The following is a 19,109-nucleotide window of genomic DNA, read 5'->3' as shown; positions in this document are numbered from 1 at the left end:
ACAGATAGGCATGGTGCCAAAGGAGCAGCAGAGAGCACCCAGCTCCCTTTTATCTTAGGAAGGCTTTTGCCTTCTGGACATTTATTGCTTCTGCTGCATTCAGGCAGTATAAGAATTATAATTCAAAATAGGTCCTGTTTCTAGGATCTCAGGTGGAGTTTTTTCCTTCACRTAACCAATCTGACAAATTATTTAGAAAGAAGTTTCTTAATTAAAGCTATACTCAAGAGGCACGGCCTAGAGATGCTCTTCACTCCCCACTTCTCGTGCAGGACTCCGTGGCAGTTTCTGTGGCATTCCTGGTGTCTCATGCAGCAGGTGATTTGTGCTCTCTGAGGTTAAATGATGTAAGTGGAATTGAAAGGAATGAGGGGGAACAAGTGTTCCCTCGCTCATTAACTCCAGCAACTGTGAATTTCATTTGGGAGTGCCAAAACAATCTGGTTTTCACCTATGAGTGCTGAAAACAGAAGTGAAAGAGGGCTGATTTGCTTTATTTATTTATTTTTTTTTGTATTGTGTTCTTCTGCAATCTTCCCACCCAAACGCGATAGATGTTCATGAAACATCTGCCTTCTGTTCTGGCTGTATCCTGTGAAGAATAGGTGTTCAGTACATGTAAGTGTAAACCAACTCAGCTGACTGGACAGGAGATGTTTCCCTGGGGAGGGAAGTTAGGCTAAATGGACCCATTAAGCCAGACTACAGAAGAGAACAAGACACAAACAAAGCAGGGTTGGTTGGATGGGGAAATTTATTCCTTTCTCTCAGTCAGCCTGTGCCACCAGCTGATGCCGCAATATCGTCATGAAACACGGGAACAGGGAACCCAAAACTTCTTGAGTGAAGAGCAAGAGCTGCTGTTGCTTTGACAGTGGATTGACTGTCCCGGCTGTCTGTTGAAGCAGCCTTGGAGAATTATGCTGAACAGTGCATTACAGATACGCACACTGGATATTAAAAAAGAGAGAGAATGCATTTACTGTCACTTGCAGCTTGCCTACCACCCTTCTAGTTGTCATAGCATTCAGGAGCATTAAACAATGAGTCTTTGTCTACAGAAAGATAAGTAGTGCCTCTCAAATGTAGCCAGGAGAGACAAAATTGTGCTGAAAGAACAGTTAGAGAGAAAAGTACTAGGCATTTTCATCAGTCTCAGATGCTGGTTCTAGGGCCTGATCCTTGAGAAAAGCTCCATGCCATCTACTTCAGCACCTTCAGATTGTTTATTACCATTATCATTATGGCAGAACACTGAGCTTGGTGTCCGCTGACTTGGATGCTATTGCAAACCAACATCTCTTTTCCCAGAGAAAGCTGCATTGTAGCTTGCTCAGTTTGAAATGTTTGTCTACCCTATCAYTCACGTACAAGGAGGGTGGGGTTTGTGTTTGTGTCTTTGCCTTTTAAGAACACGCAGTTTCTTGAGATCCATTTGGTTGACAAAGTGTTTTACAAACAAACCATATAGAGGAATCACTTTGTTTGCTGCTGAAATGCAAAACAACATTTTTTTTTTATTGCAGAATCTCAAGAGACAGATGAAATATGGTTCAGCACAGCATGACTTTAAGTGCTCTGCTGAATAGAGGTGGGATTAGTACCACRTTTAAAGCAAAGCATACATTGAAATGCTTTGAACTAAGGTTTATTCTGTGCAAATATTTGACAAATGGCTTCTCATTTGAGTACAAAGACAAGTGTTGAAGCTTGCCCCCTTTCCGACTATTGGTGTAACATTATTCTTTTTTTTTTTCTAAACAAGAGGAGTATCCAAGGGGTTTAATGGGTATTTCTCTCTGCCAGGAGTRCCCGTTTTACCTCTCCTGACCCATTAGAATGACTTTTGTAAAAACAGTTTGTGAGCTTTTTGTTTACCTGGTCTCTCTTTCCATATGGCTTCCCAAGTTCCAGTCCTTAGTGATGGTTCCTTTTTCTGTCTTTTAAATTCAGCCTTGTATCAATTAATATTCTCTGAGCCTAAGTATTGCACACAGGTTTTCCTCAGTCGCTTTCCAAAGCTATTCTGGAGCCATRATGTTCAACCCTAGCCTCATTTTGATTCATCGTACCGCAGTGGTAACAAAACATTGTCCCGCTTCTCTAATCAGTCTCATGTTCCTCAGTCTTCTGCTATTGCCTGCAGTTCCCTCTCAAAGCTTAGCTTTTAGGGCTTTGTTGGTATTTCCCTAAGCATCCTAATAGTTCTTCCTCTCCTTTGAATTATTTCTTTGGGCATGAGCTGATGGAAAACAAAAAGCAATGAAATACTCATTATTAATTGATCATGATCTTTCCGGCATTGTTGTTGCTGTTGGGTTTTATTTTAATTCCCTCTCTGTTTAGGGGAAATTGTTTAATTTTATTTAATACCCTAGCTTTTAAACTTTTATTAAATGAAAATGCAGATGTATATTCAGTGTAGTTTCCCTTGACTTGTTTTCTTGCGGATCATTCATCTCACTTTAATTAAAACAGGGTAGACATAGAAAGGAAAAATAGAATGAGAGCAGAAGATGTGCCGTTGGTTGTCCTACGTTGTTCCTATGAGAAGCAAATGACAGAGCAAGGGGAATTTCTTCTTTCAATTCAATATGCCATTCTTCTGCTCTCTGTTAAATGATAATGAGAATGGAAGAAGAAAAGGGATCTAGTGTTCGTAGATGGTGGAAAGCTGAAGTTCTCCTCACGCTATGAAACAGCCTCTTAGGAGATGCTATCTCAACCAGGTTTGTTCAAGGGAAGGATTATTCCGTGGAATTGTGTCAAATGGTAAGGAGTGGTACACAGAGATAATCACAGTCCTCCAACACTAATTACCTGTGCTCTGTAGAAATCCCTASGTCCATTCAGACACCAAATAGATGTCAGAGGAACCAAATGAAGTCTGAGCTCTGCAGAGCTCAGATGGCTCAGTGTCAACTGAGATGGTAGAGAACAGGAAAGTCATTAAGGCAATCAGTTCTGTGAGGCCTACCATACTACTTCATAATCTCACCCTCTTCTTTTCTCATTCGTGTTTTGAAACATAACAAGAAATCTCTGCATATCTTATGCCTCCTTTATTCCAAAGTATCTACACAAGCGTTAACTGATAAAACTTAATAGCTGTGAAATCTAATTGCATCTATCTAATCGCAAGGCATCTAAGATTTGTCTTCACAATTCAGAGGGATGGTGATGASCAGAGTATAATATCAAAATAGTGTTCAGTGAAAAGAAACTTCTCCATCTACTAACAAACAGGTGAAGGACTCATGGCTTAGGACTAGTAGGAAGTCAGGGCAACAGCTATCAGAAAGAGAATAATTCTATTTGATAAATATATGTTCAATAAAAACATTTAGGATTGAGATTATTAGTATTTSAAAATCAAAGGTTGCATGCAGTCAGGTTTGTAACGTGCTTGCAGCTTTGGAGGAAGAGAATGAGGAAATCTTGGGTGCAAGGGAGAAGAGTTCTGAAAGAGAATATTGTAGAATATAGTAAATCTGAATAACCCTTTGCCCGCCCAGCAGGAGGGAAGGATAAAAGCCGTGTGAATCAGTGTTAGCTCCTGCATCAAAAATATCTCTTGGTGCATGTTTGTACTTAAGAACTCTCTCTCTATCGCTATTACTGAATATACTACCCAACTGTATTGGAGATACACATACAAAGTGTTCACTTTAAGTGAGTAGAGATAAGAGGCAGATCCTGTCACTTTGATTCATGCCAATAATAATATCGACTGGAATACTCAGGGAATGCAGTACTACTCAGCACGGTTAGGATGGTACATCCAATTTCTGTATTTATGAAGACATCTTAATGCTCTTTCAGAAAGTGCTCAGAGACCGAGGTTCTCGCATGGACCTGTTGATGTTTTTCCTTTAGGATAGCAGTACAAAAACCAGTACTGSGGGTCAGCAGCCAGGCTCGTCATATACTCAGTGTCGCCTTGTAGCACAGAGTGAATCAAGGGCCTTTCCAGATGGATGGAACTTGGATTTAGGCAGGTCCTTGTTCCAGAGCTCAACCATCTCACTTCCCAATGCATATTGTGATGTGTTAGGCATAGATCAGTACAAAACTTGAATTATTATTCAATATCTTTCATGGTATTATAAAGCAGGTGGCTGGCCTAATCTGTAGATGTTAAAAATTATTTTGCCTTTTAATCAAACAATAYGACTTTAATCCTAATAACTAATCTTATACTTTATACTTAAGCCTATAACACCTCTAAGAGAGCTTAATACTAAGAGTATTAATATGTAGTCAGATCCTGCAATTTAGATATCTGCTTATAAGGCCTGAACAATAGCACTGATATAATACACGTTGACTGTTGAACTTTGTTTCTCTGTTCTTTATCCTCAAATCCCCTGCAACTTGAAAGTACATTGCATTCAACATCTCCCAGCCAAAATCCTCATCACCAAGGCAAATCCAAACATCTGACAAAGGTCATGAATCAAATGAGAAATCATCCCAACACTACCAAAGCAAAGCACTAAAAGGGATCCAGAGTTCATTGAGTAATCTGCAAAATAATTTGCATTTCAAATCTCAGGCAAGCAGCTGTGTAATTTCTGCCTGCAGATTCACCACTGTGATGTTCATTATCTGATTATYGCTACCTACAACCTTCCTAGCGCTACCGCGCGTTGTCTCCCAGGCTCTTGAATTAGAGAGATGTGTCCGACACAGAATTTGCAAGTAATTGCTGAGGCTCCCCTCAGTGAAAGATCTCTCAGGACGCTCTTGGAAAATGAATGTTCCTCCTCAAGCCAGTGTTTGCTTACTCCATTCCCCATCTTGTTAAATAATTATCAAGTAAAAATGTGTGCTTTGAAATGTGCGCATCATGTTTGGGACATGAAGGAACTGTGGATGGCAAGATTCTCAGTAGATCACTGCCAACAATGTATTTTATTCCACTCTCTCAAACATCTCCCAGGTTGCAGGATCTAATTGGAATGCACCCATCTTTGCATGSGATTCCCCATTCAGTGGCATTGTTGAGATGCCATCTAGAATGTGTAGTACTGCATGGGTCATATCCCTTTACATGATAACACATACCTATCTTTTTCTTCCTTTCAACTTCCTTTAAGCCGATTTTACAATTGGTATCAGGATGAATACAATTGCTGTCTTGCATCGAAAGTGCTGGCGCACACACACACACGTGCACACACACACACACACACACACACACACAAAAAAAAAAAAAAAAAAAGGAGGCCAGGATCAGCTAAATCCTTACCATCTTGGTTTGAATTTTGGGGTGTTTCAAGAGCAAGGCCCACTGACACAAAGCACATCCTGCCAGGTGTTTTCATCAAAGAAGACTTGCAGCACATCCCTTTCAAATCTCATGTATGAARTAAGTAGTTAACTAGTCCACTTTGATTATTCTGAGCCTTCACGGATAGAAGCAGATTTACAATATACAAAAAAGTAAYGTTCACAGTGGTAAATGTAAAGCCCATGGAGAGATTTTTTAAAATAACAAAATATATGTTTCCAATATTTAAAATACATTTGGTACACTCTATAGTACACACATAATATAAACCCTGATCCCAGTATGAGGCTTCAAATGTTTACAATGAACTGTAAATATTTATAGCAATATGATTATAACGGCGCTACTTGAKATTTACGCAGCCATAAGCAAGATCATAATCTGATCCATTGCCCTTTGCACAGGGATTTTATAATGAAGGGCTCAATCTGCTAGATCTTTATTCAGAGTTAACTGAAACAGACAAGCAAACAAATAAGAAAGTCGCTTATTGCCRTCAGATTTTGGCAGAAGGTTAATATGAAATAAGTTCATTTTCTGCTTAAAACAAATGCCCTTGTTTTTCATTCACAGTGCGTAGTTTGCTTTTGTTTCAGTTCATTCTCTTTCCTCAGATCCATGGTACTTTGTCTACTCAGACCCCATTTTATAGCCKTGGCTTAAAAAAACAGAATATGATGAAGGAAGAAATTAAGAGGCTTCTGTTTCTCATGTTCCCTGTACTATTGAGGGGTTATGGCTGATTTTAAATATGTGTGTGTCTTTAAGAATGGATTTCTCTGTTCTATGACAAATCTATTTTCCTTCTTCTTAATAAAATCTTCTCTTTTGTAAGCCAGAACAAATCCTGTGTTTCAGTATCTTTATCAGCATTTTGTAAAATGCTAGAAAACAGATTTCCAATTGTCACTTCTAGGCTTGGTTTGTTTTTCTTCAGCCCAAACTTCCCTTGGTTCGTTGTTTGTTTGCTTATGGATTTGTGCATCTCTAGCACATAAGTTATTCTGTCTGCTGCCTTGTGAAATATCCAAAGGAGGTTATTACTATCTGCAGGAGCAACTGCAAAGGGGAAATCCATTAAGGCAATGGCATAAAATCCCTCTGTTGGAAATACTCAGTTAGATTCACAAGGAAGCGTGTCATCTTCCATGTTTTATTTCTCTTATTCATTGAAAAAAGAAGCCATGGAAAGTATAAATGGAAAACTTGATCTTTATTCCAACTGGCATTATTTATTTTTTACAAGAGCAATGGAAAAAAAAGCTTTCTTTTTCTTATTTTACTGTTGGCTGTTGCTTTAATGTGATTTTCTTATATTTATTTTGCTTTCTTTTTCTGTTTCTTGCACTTATTCATGTTGTGGTGGTTGTTCCTCTCAGCTGTACCATTCATAGAGCATGTTGACAGAGCAAGTTCTTAATTCTTGTGTCCTGCGGCAGKTGACTTGATGTGAGTGAAAAGTTTAGTAAAAGGAGGTATGAACCAAACGTTTTCTTGATTTTCTACRTTCACATGTTGGCATCCATTCTGCTCATCAGCAAAGAAAGGATTCTCATGGTCTTTAGGCAGTAGTTCTTGGTGATGAACCCAAAGGGTAGGTGGTAGGTGGTGCTATCTCAGTATCACACTAGCAAAGCAAGTCTAAGATGCTGTATTGCTGGGGAGAAATGAATATTGTTTTATGATTTGTGTTAGACTAGTTTTTTGTTTGCATTTCTGTAGATTATCTCTTGAGAAAGCCACAGGAGGAGCGAATCACTTCAAAGGTGATACCAAGCATTCTGAAGCCTCATGCTTCCCTTCTTGGCTGTTTTACTTGTAAGGACTTAGATTCTTCTGCCTTCTAGGGGTTTTGTGTACATATGTAGAGATATATGCATACATATGTGCTTTACTTTCTAAAGTGAATTGTTATTTCCCTCAGGAGAGATGAAGTATACTCATTTCATGGAATAGTTTATTTTGAAGTAGTGGTGGATCCACTCTGAACGACAGCGGCCTTCATTAGTGTGAGAAGAAAGAGCTTCTCACAATGGAAGTATTAAAGAGCTGACTCAAAATTCATACAGCACTTTAGTGACAGAGCTGGGACCAATGTCTAGGTGTAGGATTTCCATTGAGGTGACCTGGCCACTGCAGAACTGTATCTCTCCATGGGTTCAGTCGCATGGGAGTTAATGAGGAAGAAATTGAAATGACAGAAGCAAAACGTGTCCTTGTTCACTATGGAGTGATCTACTGAGCTGGTCATCATAACTGAGGCTGGCCTTGTGCTTTTCTTAATCATGGAACAGAGCAGACCCCAGGGTCTCGAGCAAACCATGAGATCTAAACAGCAACTGCATGTAAATGAACAAGTCTTCAAAGGAAATACAGGGGAAGGCTGCTTGCTTTGTTTCTCATTCTGCTAAGAGGACCAGTTTCTAGCAAGAATGAGAAAAAATATATATTATAATGGCTCTGTCAGAAGCAATTTGTAACTAGTTGCAAAACCTGACAGGCCTGCAAATGCTGCAGCTCCAGGGACCTCTAGTGAGGGACCTCCGGGGATCTATCTCATCATGGATCTATCATCCCCATGTCTTTTACCAGGAACATTCATCTAGCTAGTGTATCCCATAAAGAAGGTGGAGCATAGTAAAGAAGGGGAAAGGTTTTCTATATACTTGATATACTGTGTACTTCAGAAAATGTATTGAACAGCTGTGTAAAATATATGTGGCAATATAAAAACCCTCTTTTTAAAAATATTTCAAAATTGGCCATTTTCCCTGTTATTTGGGATATATAGTATGTACTTGTATGTTTGACACAACATTCTGAATATGTTCTCCTATATTCAAACTATAATGAGTAAGATTCATCACAGGGAGAGCAACATTTTCCAGGTTAGCAATGCTAATGAATAAAATATATGACATCCCTGCATTGCTTGCTATTATTATTTGCTTTTGCAGTTTAACTACCCTGCAGAATTATTTYGTAGTGAGTTTCTGTGCTTGCAGCTAAGGTTCCTGGGCTACCTAATAGCAGCTTGGAGACCAATCTTGAGTAGAGCTGGAGTGTTGCTGTGTCTCACGGTGGGCAGATGTCTAGGTTAACCACGCTGCAGCAGTAATGGGATCAAGTTGACTTGTTTGGGCGATATTGCTTTTACCGGAGGCAGCTGCAGGGCAAGGGTGTAAGACGGTGGAATTTTCTGCATTAGCAAATAGCGTGGACTGTAGAGCAGAGCAGTTGTTGCTGGGGACCTGGTGTCCACCCMGTGTGTGATTCAAAGAGTTTCCCTTGCAAATTGAATGCMCATTAACAGTCAGAGAGCGTTAAGYGCTCCTGGAGCGCATCTTCCAGTTTAATTTCCCTCAAAAGGAGGCCAAATAGCACTCCCATAGATGAAGTCCAGCTAAGACCCTTCCACAACTGAGGCAAGCAGTAAACAGWAATAATTTAGAGGTGGTCCTTGAACCATATTTCTGATGCAAAATAAAAAGTTAATATGGGTTCATCAAACGTCACTAAGATAGTGGGCATGAGGGGATCATGGTTCAGCAGCTATTTGAAAAGAAAAAATACTCCAGTTACCTTAAAATTAGAGTCAACTGGATTGACTGGTGGGCGAGGGAGTGAAATGCATTCCTTGTGCGTTTATTCTGCTTAGTTAATGTCACCACTTCTGTTTTGCTACTAACTATTGCCAGTGTTTTGCTTTTCCCTTTTTGTGTGGATGAGGGCGGATGTGCTGGAAACCTCAGTGGGCGATTAAATGTGCCCCAGTTACAGTAAATGCAAACATGTTCTTTGTTGATTATTGCCAGCTTAAATATTGCAGACATTTTTGCAATTGGGTGGACACAACAGGAGGTAACGGTGCTTTGCAACCATTGTTCTAATGACGGATGATGAGTTTTATTCAGGGCAGTGAAATTTGGTGTGGACATCGGGTTCTCTGCCAGCACATCCTGTTACAGGACCGGGACCCTTGATAATAAATGATTCATGTTCTTGGAATTAATGTCTGCAGTGGGAATAACAGAGAAGTGGAGATAATAGTAATATATTACCTTGACCACAGGAGTGCATTGAAGGATAATTGAATAATGGACCAAATTCTTTTCTCATGTAACTGCAGTGGTTTGACCAGCATGATCCTGCTTTTATGTTATTAAAACGCATAAAAAAAACTTATAAATCTGATTTTGCTATTGTTATTAATGATTGTCTTATTAAGCCAGAAGTATGGAAGTCTGTTTTGCTTCAGATAAAAGTTGGAAGCTTCCCCAAACTTGGGCCTAAAATGCTGATGAGCAACCGCAAGAGGATGAGGCTTTTGCAAGATCTTACCACTATTGCTTACCTCTGGACCAGGCAGGAAAGTGCAAGAAAGGGACTTCCTTAAGGATTTTCTGTGCATCTGCTTTCAGGTAAGACATAGTCCAGGGAGCTTAAAAAAACGTATTTTGTACAGCAGTCATGTCAATGTCTCGTAAGCATATTCTGTCACCTTTCCACCTATTGACTTGCACCTGATCTGTAAGGACTCTCTGACTGCTCTTTGATTCCTCGTAGAAACATACTAATGAGAGTAAATGGCTTTTGGAACAAGCTAGTTAGGCAGTAGTGGCTTTACCATCTCTTGAACTAACTCCAAGGACAGGAATAGCTGGCTGACATTTGATGATGACTGATTTTCAGGTGGTCAGAAGCTGTAATGGTCCCTTTGGCATTAAAACCCTGGAATCTGGAAAGAGAAGCAGATCTTGGCCTTTTAAAACCACAGAGTTGTGTTTCTGAGCTGGCGAACGGTTTAAGCTTGCTTGAGTTTTTTCTTTATTATTAGCTTTGTTGAGGGTGCCTTCAAGATCCTCCGTGACCTTCTGCAGTGCTGCTGCTTTTCATCTTGGCTGTTGTCATTCCAGCCTCGCTGACACGTGTTAATGCAGAGGCCTGGGCTGTGCACGCACTGGAATCCTTCCACTGGCACAAAGAGGAGCATAAAAATTCAGGTAGAAGTGACAAGGGGTTGTGCAGGGGATGGGTGATGGCTGCTTTGGGCCACCAAAATTTTTGCATGGAAGATTTTGCCAACAGAGCTTTGATRGGTGCTAGGAAAGTGAATGTTGCTGGACTTTTCTCTGCATTGTTTCTTCAAATGTTCGCCTGTGAAAGTGCTGAGAAAATTATATATTATCTGTTACCAACACGACTTCTTGAACAAGAACAAAACCTTGCTCACTGTAGAGCTCTGTTGCCTATTAACAGCTTTTGCTTTAATTAGATAGGCAAAAGRGAGCATGGCCAGGGAGCCTTGCGTGGAGCTGGTGCGTGATGACCACTCACATTGAGACCTTGTGTGATGACCACTCACATTGAGACCTGTCCCAAYGCTGCCGTTGGGACAGGGAGGGACAAAGTTTTGCTAGTGCAGTGGAAGGAGGAACATTGAAACCTGTCAGATGTGCCCTCTTGAGGCAGCCACGCAATGAAGGTGTCTGACGCTGAGGACAGATATGATCTGGAGGTGACAAATTAAAGTGTTTTAATCCAATTTATCCAGAAACCGTCTGCTAAACTGAAGTTGGCAAGGTCACATCTGTTCACATTGGCACCATCTCTGCCTGACCTAGAGCTGACCCGCTTGAATTTACAGGCAAAATGAGAGGGACAAGGGGAAGAGGAGGGTGGAAGTGGGGGACAGGGAAGGGGAGCAGTTCTGTGATCGGGAATAGCGAGCAACAAGTGAAGGAAAGGTAAATGCTGCCTGTTCCCCCAGCTATGGCCAATCATTAAAGATCTGTAATAGCAACTTTATTAGCTGTCAGATCAGAACAACTGCAGTAAATAGTCTGAGGGGACACTCAGGGAAAGCAAATAATAATAACCAACACTCTAAGTCTTCCAGCTTGTGGTGGGTGCAGGGGGAGGAAGCTGCAGTTAAATTCTTACGCTCACTGCCCAGCAAACAAGGTCACCAAGAAACAGTGTGAAGTGACAATGGCACAGCAGGAACTTTGTCTTCGTGTGACGCCCTCTCCTCTGGCACAGACTATTCAGTGCCAAATCCTGAGCCTACACAGCCCTACACACCTCACTAATAGCCCAACGGCCCAATTTCCCAGCTTCTTATGTTGTATTATACAGCAGTGTCTGAATTCAAGCTTTATTAGCAAAGCTTTTCTCTTCTAGGCAAACATACAGAATAGTTGAGCTCAGACTTGGCATGCAAATATCCGCTTTTGTTGGAGCAGAGATTTTTACAGATTTTCCTTCCTTTGGGGATTTCTAATGCCTTTTTGCTCTCCTCCCACTGGAAATATTGATGTWCTTTAAACCACAGTATTACAGCCTGCTATTCCTGCTATGTAGGCAAGTCTTCAGCAATCAGGAAACTGGGAAGCACCTGCCAGATTATTTATAATCGAGAGATTCCTTTGGGTTGCCTGTGGGAAGGACATCTCCATGTGAATAAGCTGTGGGCTGATGCAGGAACCGAATTGTCTCAGCGATGYGAGTTGTAGCTGTGCTGGTATCATCAAAACTGGTGAATACATTGCAGTGAGTCACCTTCTAGGCTTATTTAGGCTCAGGTTGTTAAAAGCAGACCATCAGACTTTGCTTGAGAAGACTCATGTAGGCGCAAAATCAAAAATACTGATGTAAATAATCCATAAGCCTGGTACTAGATAGCCTGACAGCCRCACTCTGTGCTAGCTTCAGAGTCTGGATGTTATTTCATCCTTGAGCGTGCTGCAGCCGTTTATTCTGAGCCCTTTCCTCCCCRTCTCCCTTGGCATGATCAGGATGGTTGTACCTGTCTTCCACGTTGGATGCTGTTTGGTGTAGAGCTTAGAACAAATAGGAACTAAAGAAACGGTATGTACGTACCAGAAGCACATTAACATGATTTGAGTTGTTATGTATGAACCATAAGCCTCTGGACATGTTATCTTTATTTAAAACTTCCCCTTACCTATTACAAAGGCTCCTCTAGAACACAAGCTCCTTAGTTTATGTTTCATCAGTTCATTCAGTGGGTGTTATGGGAGCTGCAGGTTTAAAACTCTCTCCAGACTTTTTGCTGCTGATCAGCGCCTAAGGTCAGTCTACCAAGACCCTTCCTCTATGCCTGTGCCTGTGTGTACGCACAGGTGTGTGCATTTGAAGAGCTGGTCCAGAGATATCCTAGTGTTTCCAGGCTCATCAGGTCAAGAAGCTGCACTAAGAGACCTAATTCTGCTTGCTTAGCTGGTTCCTGACCTTGCTCAACACCTGTTGCTGGTGGGTTCTGCCCAAGGCTGAGAGCAGGCTGAGTTGCAGAGTCTTTGCCCTGGACAGAAATGGGAAGAATCCCRGAGTAGGCTGGTTGCTGGTGATGGTTGGGTGGCAGCGGGTTCTCATAGAGTTATCACCCCTTCTCAGAACACATGAAAGCAGAGACACTGGTACCCTTAGGGGAACCATGTTACTGTCCCTGTGGTGCATGGGGAACAAAGTAGAGACGTTGGGATAAACCACTGATTCGTTTCAGATTGATAGTGAAGCTYGTGAGATGGTTTTTCTAGAGGTGAGGCTCTTGGAAACACCACTGTTTGCCAAGCCCAGAGGAACAGCAATTATTTTCTTGCATTATTGCTTTGGCACCGCCGTGTGCCCCAGGCAGAACTTCCCCATCGACAGCTGAGCATTGAATTCCCAACGTATTCTCCCTCTCAATCTCCTGCCAACATAAGCAGTGGATGAATTATAAGTAAAAGATTCGATTGCCCTAGAAATTTGAGTCAAGGTGTGCTCTTATTCTAGGATATGCTACACACTTCCAGTGTGACCTGAGCCAAATCACTGAGTTTCTCTTCTATATTTAGGCTGCTAAATTCTTTTGAGTTACGAATTGACTGTTTAATGTGTTCATGCCTAAGTCTTAAAATTATGGGGAACTCATCTCAAAAAGGGCCTTAAGGCACAACTGTTACATACATCAATAATAGATATGTATTTTTACAAGCAATCTGGCCATTAAAGGTTTATTACATGCCAACAATGTATCAATGCCTATAACTAACTGTTTATAAGGCAGTGAAAAGCCCCAGGATATTTTGGATTTGGCGTTGAGCCCTGGTTTGACTTCAACCAAAAGAAGAAAAAAATAATAAAAAAAAAAAAAAGGAGGAGGAAATAAGCCTGTAAATATGTTGTGAGCAGCCTAGGTAAAATGAACGAGACAATTTCGTTTCATCTCAGGCTGAGCCTGAGACGATGGCAGTGTTGGGGGAGAGCTGCTACCACCTCTCTGCTGGCAATTGTTTATGGTATATAGCGATGTTATTAATTCGTTGTTTCATTCATGAGGGTTTAACAGCACAGCAGTGCCAGGCTAGGATGCTATAAAAGATCTCCAGGGCCCTGTGAAAGAGCAGGGGGAGGCAGCAGCGCTAGTGTTGTTAGAAAGGATGAAACAATTGCTCTTCCTCGCGTCTCCCGGGAGGGCTCCAGCGGGGACACGGGCAGCCCATAGCAAATTTGAAAAAGGCTCCTGTAAGCACGTGGTGTCTTCCCAAGTCCACACGCACTAACGCAGTTAGGAGGTCTCGTGTGATCACGATGTGTGCGCAGATGGTGACAGTAAACGTATGGGAGAAGTGTGGCAACAGATGAAATGAATGTCATCAGTGTGATTCCAGTGGCGATAATGGGAAATGAGACAAAAAAACGATTCCAAAAGAGCTGTGACATGAAATCATTTGGGAGTGATTACAATGGAAATACAACTAATTTAGAGAAGTAATTATCAAATAGGTTTCACACCATCGAAAAAGCAGCCTGGAAGCCATTAGCAACACACCCTGTGGTTTGGTTCACAAAGGAGATTAGTGGGACTGGTTCTAGAAGGCAACACAGGTAAATGAATGAACAGTCTTCAAGCAGGAACGTGCTGCACGACAGATACTGCAGAGTTGCACATCTTCAGCCCTCCTATAACCATCTGTGGCTACAGAACTGCTGGGAGGAGCAACTGAGGTCTCCCCTGAAGCTGCTTATGTTGCATAAGGTCTTGTTCTTCTTTTCCTAGTGCTATAGGAGGCACTACTGTTCTTATCCCACCCATGGCTTACAAGGCCATGGTGATCTGCATTGTCACCCTGRGGCTGGTGCTCTTCGGATGTGGGTGTCCCTGGCCAGGCCAGGCCTCCTCCACTGCTCCACGTTCCTCTTCAGAGCTGTCAGTCTAGCTCTTTTACCCGCACTAAATTCACATAAAAATGTTACTAAATATACCATATGTGGATGCCATTCATGATAAACAGGGGCTCTGATTTCATCTGCTTTGAATTACATTTGCTTATGATTACCTGAACAGACTGTGTTTGTGCTGGCTTCCTCTGCCTGTTATTGGCAGCCGTCTCTGAGTTTCCTTTCCAGTTGAATCTGAGTTTTACAAACCAACTTTTCAGAGATTTGGTAGTTTCTGTGCTTGTTCTGGCTTTCCGAGTCTGTTTCCCTTCCTTTTTAATGTACTGCTCCCTCTTTGGTGTCTGCCTTCTGTGGGGCAGGTTTTTAAACCAGCCTTTTAAACCCAAGCACACTTCTGTGCTTGGACACAAACACTTTGGGGAGGAAAACAGGGTTAATGCAGTAGTTTATTTCGCAGCAAACCATCTGGTCACATTTTGAGGTGATTTAGAAGAAGTTTTTTTGTTGAAACTGTGTTGTTTGTAGCTGTATTAGTCTAAGGGTGTAGATAAGCTTTTGTTAGACTAGTGTAGCAGAGCAGACATAAGTGGCAGACTTGAGAGCTATGTACAATTTGAGAAATCATCCGAGTTTTGTTAGCTGAGTAATACTATCTCCATGGGAAAACGTAGCAGGTGGGGAAGAGGGAGTGAGAACAGGGAAGGGAAAGGTGAAGCAGTAATGATCTCCTAGGAGATCAGCAGAGATCAGCATCGCTGCGCAGGCAGTCTGGGAAAGGCAGGATCAGGCACCACAGAACCAGGATGATGACAGATATTTTGGGGTCCTAAAGAGCTGTCATCTCGCAGGAAAATCCACATGATGCCCATGTTAGACAGAAAAAAAACACAAATAAAAACTAAGGAGAAACTAAAGAAGTCTTTTACCTAAAGCGATGCTCTCCTAAGGAAGGAGATTGTGTTTTCAGAGGGCCATCCGAATGCTGTGTGAGGAGTGGTTTCTGCTAAAGGAAACCTCCTGTGACTGCCATGTGCTCTGGTGCTCTGCAACCAGCGTGGAAATTCCTCAAGCAATTCAAATCTCTCCTGGAAAGCGATCCTGTCTTGGATTAAAAAAGTCATCCTTCTTGATCCCCAAATTAAATTGGTCAGTAAGAGGACAGACAACCATCTTACCCGCCTACAGACTGTCCTCAGCTGAGCAACGCTGCTTAATGACTTTTTAAGCACTTCAAACTCTATTATTCTATGTGTAAGAACAGCTCTGTGCCTTAGATCTCAGTCTAGGACATGAGAACTGGATTTAAGCCTTCCTCTTTCCAGGTTCCTGTCTGGCTTTCGAGGGGATTCATTCTTTTCTCATTTTCGCTGTCAGATCTAAGCTCTAAGGTGGGTGGGATGAATCTCTCCCTGGAGAACCTGAGCTCTGGCTGCTGACAACAGGAGGAGCTTGAAGGAAAAACTCAGCCTAGTCTTTAAGCTCTTATTTGGCTAGGTAGATGGGACTGATCCCAGCCTTCGTGGTTGTCTAAATTTATTTTGTTCTTAATTGTTTTTTGTTCCTTAGAAAGGAAGCGCAACATAAAAACTTCCTTATGGTAAAGAAATAAATACATTGATGACTATAGTGTACCAAGATAGTGCACTAAGCTGTGCACCATATGTGTCTTAGGTAGATGGATTTTTGTTTGTGGTGATTTCAGAGTTATTTTTCTTTTAAGTGCAATATTTTAAATGTCTGTTGTGCAGTTACTTGTCAGAAAATCTAAATCTTATGCAGAAAACTGTGCAGGAATTCATCCCCTTTTTTCCCCTCTCTTAATTGTTATGTTCACACTTTAGATGGAGTGTCTGAGTGGAGGGTTTAATTTAGATTTAATAGGATAATTATTGCATGACAAATTAATGCCAACAATTATTAAGTACATCTCTACAGAGGCTTCTGGAGTTTGCAGTAGGATAGCTATCAGCTACCTGGTGGCTCAGCTTCCAAAACTCTGCCCCAATAATCACAGTATTTATTTAACATAGAGTTTAAGTGCTGTTTTAGGGGTGGTGTTGTCAGAAAATCGCTCCGTTCTCCTGCTCGGGCTCTCCGCTCTGCCCCTCGTGGTGGCACCCGCTGTGTGCCGCAGCGGGGACCGTTTCAGCTTGAAAAACCCATCTAGAAAATAATAATGCGGTTAAAGCAGGTCAGCTACCAGTGCAAGTGCATGCGCAAAACAAGGGGTGGTTGGGCTGTAAACCCATGTTCAGGATGATAAACCCCTGTTCACGACGACAGGAAGGGTTTATGAAACCACTCCCAGAAGAGAAGGGGCTGGTGGAGACTGCAGAAAATGGCAAGTTATTCTCTGTGGTCTCAGGCTAAAAAATAATTCCCTGCTTGATCTAAACTCAGCCGTAACTTCTCGACCTTCAAAATATGCCGTAAAGTTCTTGGATTTTTTTTTTTTTTTCCAAAGGTTTGGGGCAGAGGAGAATGCCAGAAAGACAGTTTTCCTTGTGGGTGTGATGTTAATTCTGTGGCTGGAGAGCTCAGCTGGTTACCAACAGCCTGGATAGCGGAGCTGGCTGCCAGCCTGTCATTACATTTCGATTAGTGTTTTTTAAAGACAGCTCCAAAAAAGAAAGAAAAAAAAAAAAAGTGCCCAGAGCGGCTATTTGTTTATTTACAATGGGCTTACATTTGTGAAGGAATAAATACCATGCCTTCGCATGGGCTGGGAAAGGGAGCTTATTGCGGGGCACCCCGGTGAACACAAGCGCAAGACGTCTGGACCAGTTGGACCAGTTRGGAACGTGAGGGGGTCACTCGGGGTGTTTGTGGTGCAAGGCGCTTATGGGGCACAGAAATGAACGGCTCCCGTGGGGCCTTGCCCCATTGCCTGCCCCGTTGTCCTGTGTCCTATTTAAAAAGCAGGAGAAGGCTCCTCCTGTCCCCTGGCACACAGTGCAGCCTGCCCCGCGTTGGCACGGGGAGAACAGGCAGCCTCTGCTCTGGCACTTGCTGCTGCTCAGAGGTTTTTGCAATAAACAGCCTGACAGAAGCTCTTGCTTTCAGGYTGGGGGCAGTGTTTGCTTTCCCCAAGGCTGCCAGCAGTACCCATAGGATTTGAACTAGATTTGAACTTGGCTCTTTGCAGATTAATCTGTCCCTATAAAGATTCTTTTCAGATCCCATTATTTATGAGGGAAGATTGTTTCTCCATTCCTCCTTCCTCCCCGTCCCCCTCCCAGGCTTCAAATCTTATTGCTGTGCCATCTAGTTTAATTTAACCCACAGCAATTAATGTCCTTGACTGGCAGTGTTTAAACAGCAAACAATTTCATCCTGTAAATGGTAGTTTGCTGCCTGGAATACGAACAGATCTTTAACAATTACATCAGACTATATTTCCCCGTGGCAGCTGTAAATAAAACACCTGCTGTATTTTGATGCTGTAGGTAGCCAAAGCGGCGCGCGGCAAGAGCATCTCTCTCACCCTCGCTGAAGGAATTGCCACCACGGGGTTGTCCAGGGCTGGATGCTTGGCTTTAATTCCTGCATCCCCCTCGAGCAGCCCCTCAACGTGGCAGTTACACAGGGGCTGCTCTTCTCTTTGTAGCTTTAGTCCCYGGCCTAAGCAGAGGAAGAGGAGGGAGGCCGGCCTCAGCCTTCGGTCCTTGCTTTGCTAGCAGATGGCCCCAGCCAMGGTGCCAAGACCATCGTTGCTGTTTGGGGAGGTGGTTTGGGGCACCTAGCTGGAACGGGGCTGAGCTGTGCTAATTAGTATCACACGGATCACAGTAATAATTATGCTGTAACACMTTCAGGTTTAATCATCTGCTGCTTGATGTGAACAAGCGCTGTGTAGCCCATTGCCAGGTCTGTCATTATACTGGAGCTCCTGAGCCTCTCCTCTGATGAGACCTACTCAAGCCCRTAGCATCTTGCCTTCAAAATTCATCTTCCAGCTGAAGTAAAGGTGGGGAAGAGGCTGATTTAGAAGAGCAAGATCCCAGCTGCTTCCACAGTCTGAATGGACCAAAAGGCCCTTGCAGAAGGGGCAGTTTGGGGAAAAATCAACAGAAGAACTGGCGCAGTGTTCCCTGCTGTGCCTCACAGCACAGGATCTTAATCCTGGGCTGGTAAATGCAGCCGAGGAATACTAATTATGGGCCCCAAGCAGATGAACCTGTTTAATATGGGGCTGTGCATTCCTCAGAGAGAGCCGTTGAGAAATGCTGATGCCTTCAGAAACTTGATTTCAGGAAAAAGTCAAGGCTGAAGCTCTCAGAGAGAAGTTGGCTGAAGTTCATGAGCAGGGGATTTTAGGACATGGAGTCTCCATTATCCAGATTAACAGTTAACGTTTTACGACATCAGATTGAGAAATATAGGCTCATTTATTATTTATTATCTTTGTCGTCTGATATTTCACCTGCTGCCACATCTGATAAGCACAGCACGGGCTCCCAGGGGGCTTTTATCACAGAAGCAGATGATACCCATGTTGCTGCAGATAGATAGGGAGGCAGATGGATAACCTTTCGTCGTCTCTCTTTCAAGATGGTGAAACTGTGGCTGAAATCTCAGGGTAGTCTCTTCAACTGAAAAAAGATGTATTTTCTGCCCTTTGATCCTACCC

The 19,109-nt window shown here is 42.4% G+C and overlaps 1 long non-coding RNA gene across 2 annotated transcripts in view; it reads left to right on the top strand.

Annotated features, from left to right (window-relative positions):
- Window positions 1-18,548, top strand: part of LOC112944812 — a 32,132-nt gene extending 13,584 nt beyond the window's left edge. The window contains exons 2-3 of one of the 2 annotated variants that reach the window (XR_003248843.1): window positions 9,552-9,714; window positions 10,131-10,284. This is a non-coding gene — a long non-coding RNA (uncharacterized LOC112944812). Of the gene's footprint in view, window positions 1-9,551; window positions 9,715-10,130; window positions 10,285-18,294 lie in introns of those variants that run through there. The other variant, XR_003248844.1, reaches the window with a different exon arrangement.
- Window positions 18,549-19,109: the final 561 nt, after the last annotated feature.

This window comes from Nothoprocta perdicaria, unplaced genomic scaffold (genome assembly GCF_003342845.1).
Source record: "Nothoprocta perdicaria isolate Ctin4 unplaced genomic scaffold, notPer1 scaffold_176, whole genome shotgun sequence".
In the NCBI taxonomy this organism is placed as follows: Eukaryota; Metazoa; Chordata; class Aves; order Tinamiformes; family Tinamidae; genus Nothoprocta; species Nothoprocta perdicaria.
Note: the sequence above shows the minus strand (reverse complement) of the source record. Positions and strands in the feature narration are given on the sequence as shown.